Below are 5,038 nucleotides of genomic sequence, written 5' to 3'. Positions count from 1 at the left end.
TGAAGCCCTATGAGAACAAAATGTCTATAAAGAAGAGCTTTTTTAAATCTAGTTGTCCCTAGCATTAGAAAAGGGACATAAGGAGAACAAATAGCTTATATAAAATTCACTGTCCATATGAGAGTAAGAATTGCTGATATGGCTCAGAAAGAATTGGTCATTCTTCACCAAAAGGAGACAGCAACAAAAGCCTAAGTGGAGCATTACAACAGGCATGGAGGAAGTCTTCTTTATGACTTGAAGCCGTTAAGAATCACATTGGACTTGTTTATTTCTGTTGGAAGCATTTGTGTGCACCTAGGCAGGAGCCAAATGCACAGCCTCTTATAAAAGGTATCAGCTTCATCAGAGGATTCCTCTTGGGATGCTTTCAGGGTATCTAAGGCATCCCAGGAGATGTATTTGGGCCCAGTTCTTCTTCAGCATCCTCAGAGGCTTTACAGTATTTATTTGGATGAACTAAATAGATCCACATGGCAATTTAGTTACTGAAGTTTGTATCTGGACAAATGGAATAACATAAATTGTGACTTTCCATTTTGTTAACCATGCCTGTGATAGAAGAAAGTCACTGCAGTTTCAACATCAAAGTGATAAAGTGCATTAACCCCTGGAGTTACTTCATGAGCCCTCCAGATGCTCCCCAGTCTTTGAAGATTTCTTAGCTAGAAGGGTGAGAAATCAATACTCTGACCTGTCAGGGTCACTTCAGGAGCTGGCCAACATCAGTGCATTAATTAATGCCTTCTTTCAAACAGCCTTAGGGCTAGATAAAAATATGGTTTCTCTTTTCTGAGACAAGACTAGTGCATATCTCTTTAGCTATGACCAACAAAAGGGGGTTTTGATGGAAGCAAAAGGTGAATCCAGACAAACAGCACAATTTAATAAGCTGGTTGGGGGAGGCAGTGTTTTACAGATTTATACTATGAGTGCTCACCACTTAAAAGTTGTTTTACTTGGAGGAGCTAGAGAGAATTACATTTAGATGGATAGCTAGGACTATAACAGAAGTTACTACTGGTATATGGCCATGAAATGTCGCAAGGCAAAAGACCTCCTAGTCTTCTGTGGACACTGTGGTTGTCACCCTAAAGTTACTCTTCTCATTGTACTCCAGCGCTGAGGGTTGGGGAGCTGACCCCCTGTTGGGTGAGCCCATTCTCCTTTTCACAGTTATGGCTTCAGGGTTAGGTAGGTCTGAAGACAATTCAGGGCAATGAGATTGGTCAAAGAATTTTCCAGAGGCTTCTAGGGAAAAATACTATTATGACACTTGAAACAACTTCTAGAAATGATTCTGTGTCTTGCTGGATGTGAACAAAACAACATGTGGTACTGAACTTGTATTAGCAGCCACCCTGTGTCCACAAGGGGACCAGCCTTACCAACTCTGTGGACCAGAGAGTGGTCCTTGGTGACATCATTGTGTCTCGTGAGTAATTCAATGCTGAAACATGCCTTCTTTATGTGCATCTTATTATGTGGACTGATATATATCCACATTGTTTTCAATTGAGGTTGATTGCTGAACCTTGCTGCTGAAAGCATCCTAAAACACCCATTATTTTGTGAGACCTTAGGGCAAGGACCAAGAAAAAGTATGGATCTTCCTGAGTAGGCCAACAATCAAGGGCTGGCCACTCAATGAGCAAAAATTTTAAATTGCAGTATGTGAGATTTGGAGGAGAATATTAGTACCCATTGAATGAGTTACGTAATGTTTAAATGTGATCTAGTATTCAACTCACAAGAAACATTTGGTTATAATTAATTCCTGATGTTGTAGGATCTGTTTTGCAGGATCCAGAGCCTATGGGATGGAATTGATGATAGAGATAGTGGTGTATGAGTTCCAATGAGATATAACTAGTTTTAATGTGTCCTATTCAACAGGGCTTAGAAATAAAGATTAAAGTTGTGGCTGTCTTGGGGAGATTTGGATGCAGTGTGGAAAATCTGTACAAACTGAAGAAAGGGGAGTGACTGACACCTGTCCATTATGAAATACCACTGAGATTTAATGCACATCACCTCTGTTCTGAGGTGAATGATTTCACAAAACCACCCAGTGTTAGAGGTAACATGAATTTATGTGATATTTGGGCTATTCTTTGCAAAAACTTCTATTATCTTTAAACACTAGGAAGTCTCAAAAAGGCTATGCCATGTTCTCTGTCTTACCCTCTCACCCTCTGACTCCAGTTCCCTCTCTTTGTTACTCTTTCAGATTCTTGGTTCTCATTCAAGTCACATGTGAATGTGAACAATGTACATTGACATATTTAATTTCAATTTCTTATGCTCATGGGAATTTTCACAGCACATTGATCTGATGCTTTTTATGAAATTCTTATAAAATGTTGATTGGATCTTGTGGGTCTTCCTGACACCAGATGAGATGGGAAATTTAGTGATGGTTTTTCATCTTTGAGGTAAAAGACATCCAGGCTAAGTGCCTGGGGGCAAAGATCTAGAGACCTCAACAGTGGAGGGCCAGAGTAGTTATTGCTCATCCTGTTCTTTGTTCTCCTCCTCCTTCTGCGTAACAATTAGCCCCTTTACTTCTGTTGCCTATTGAAATAACTGACTCTTGGTGGTAGGAATGAACCAAAGGATTCACCAGTTTTTAAGGCAAAAGCTTTTGAATGGTTGCAGCTAGGGCTATAAGAAAAGGAAAAGATTATTTTGCAAAGCCTAAAAAGATAAAGTTGAAATCAGCATTGTTAGACATTTTCAGGTAATCCCTACATTGTGAAGTTTTTCTTGAATTTCCTGGTGGTAATTTATCATTTTTTTCTTTGCACTTCTTTCCCATACACCTTACCTGTAACTCTTTTCTAAGATTAATGTCATTCTGATTTGTCATACTGGCTCTGGCCTGTGTTTTATTCATCTCCATAACCTGGTACCTGGTAAAGAGCTAAGTACATAGCATGTGTTGAGTTAATGTATAACTACAAAGATATGGAATATTTATTTATTTAAATTTAGTCATCTGATTTTATTTTTTTATCCTTACCTAAAGACATGCTTAAAGAGGAAGGGAGGGAGAGAAGGGTGGGGAGAAGAGGAGAGAAACATCAATGTGAGCCCTGACCTGGGCAGTACCTGCAACCCAGGCATACACCCTACCAGGAATTGAACCCCTGACCTCTCAGCATCTACGGGACAATGCTCCAACCAACTGAGCAACACTGGCCAGGGCAGGATATGGATTATTTAGATCTCAGGTATCCAACAGATATTTATTGAGTATCTACCCAGTTCTAAGCACTGTGATATCTAGGATATACTGTGATAAGTAGGACAAAGCCTCAGCACTTATGGAGGTTTTATTCTAGTGGGAGAGACTGAGAATATACAAAGCATATGTACCATACTGTCGGGCTACAGAATACTAACAAAGAAATGGAGAAAGATAAGGAAATAAAGAGCATGGGGTGGGATGAGAGAATGAGGCACTATTTTAGGAGAATGAGGAGGACATGACAAAGGGGTAAATAAAGTCATGCAGATATTTGAGGGAGGAACACTCCAAACAGAGAGAACAACATGGGCAAAGGCCCTGAGGCAAGAGCAATCCAGTCTCTCTGGGAACCACAAGAAGGCCAATGTGACCAGCAAGATGCGGTTGGAGAAGAGATTGAGACTGGCAGGGCCAGGTCACATGGGATCTTGTAGGCCTACAAAGGTTTATTCTAGATGTGTCCTAGGTGTGATGGGAAGCCTGTGGAATGTTGGGCAAGGTGGAGACACGATCAGACATGAATTTTTAAAGGGTCACCCTGGTTGCAATATCCAGAATGGGTTGTAGTGGGGTTCAAATGAATGCAATGAACAATATGTCCAGTAGACATGGACTAGGGTATAGGGGATGAGGGTGGGGAGCTGTGTTGGGGACCACCCTGCCTGGTCTCAGGAAGCTGCAACCCCCCATGACTTAGGCTGAGTGAGAGACCTCCGGACCAGGAGCCTCTAAGGAGACAAAAACTTATTTCCCTGGCATGAACGCTGCCTGTTCTGTGCCTAAACCTCCTAAGCTTGATCAGTTAGCCAATGATGGGTAAGATTTCCCACGGAGGGAATCGCCTAAGACAGGCATGATCACTTGGAGGCTTCTGGGAAGAGACTCAGGGCTGTGGAAATGAAGGGGTGATGGACATCAACCCCTGCCCCCTCAGATTTGTCAAAGCCTGAGTCCTTGTTCTTAGAAGTGAGTAATCCAAGTCTCCTGGCTGCCTTTGTCTCATCTGCAGAAATAGGAGGGGTGGTGCAGCCCAGACCAGAAACAGCGGAATCCCCGGGGTAATCAGGCCTAGGACATAGAATATGCAAGATCCTGTGAGATCTGTTTGCTGAAGGGTGTTACTAGATTAGAATTTGAAGGCACAGACAGGAAACCAAAACTAGCCCTTTGAGCCCTGTTAGACCTTTCAAATGATAAAATTCCAAACTCTGCCCAGAATCACAGCAGGGGTTCTGTCTTCACCTTTGTGAGTCACCTACTTTTTTTTTATTTTTTTCTGCCAGACTGTGAATCCACAAACTAAGTCTATATCCTCAATAAAAATCTGCTTGGGAATAGAAACAGGGTGCTCTCCACTAGAGAGAGTGGCCATTCTGTCCCTATTTCCCCACAGGACCTGGTTGTCTCTGTGTATGTTTTTCTCATGTGTCGATGAGCATCCACAGCAGAGAAGGATACTGCTGACCGGTATCCACCACAGAGCTGGGGCTAGATTCCCAATATGGTTTGGAGTTCAAACTATCAGGAGGTATTTTGACCTATTAAAACTTGCCCACAAAGCCTGCACTTTATGAAACATCCTCTAAAGTGGAGACTGATACTTGTCTGCTCGGGCTCTAATCTAACACAGTGGTTTTCAAAAATTTTGGTCTCCAAACTATAATGTTGAAAATCATTAAGGACCCCAAAGAGCTTTTTTATGTGTTTGTTAATGTGGATTAGATCTATTGATAAATATTTTTCATTTAAAAACAATAAGAATAAACCTAAACCTAATAAACTCATTAT

This window comes from Phyllostomus hastatus, unplaced genomic scaffold (assembly GCF_019186645.2).
Source record: "Phyllostomus hastatus isolate PE091 unplaced genomic scaffold, TTU_PhHast_1.1 phas_contig_209, whole genome shotgun sequence".
Taxonomy (NCBI): Eukaryota; Metazoa; Chordata; class Mammalia; order Chiroptera; family Phyllostomidae; genus Phyllostomus; species Phyllostomus hastatus.
This window is presented reverse-complemented; position numbering follows the sequence as displayed.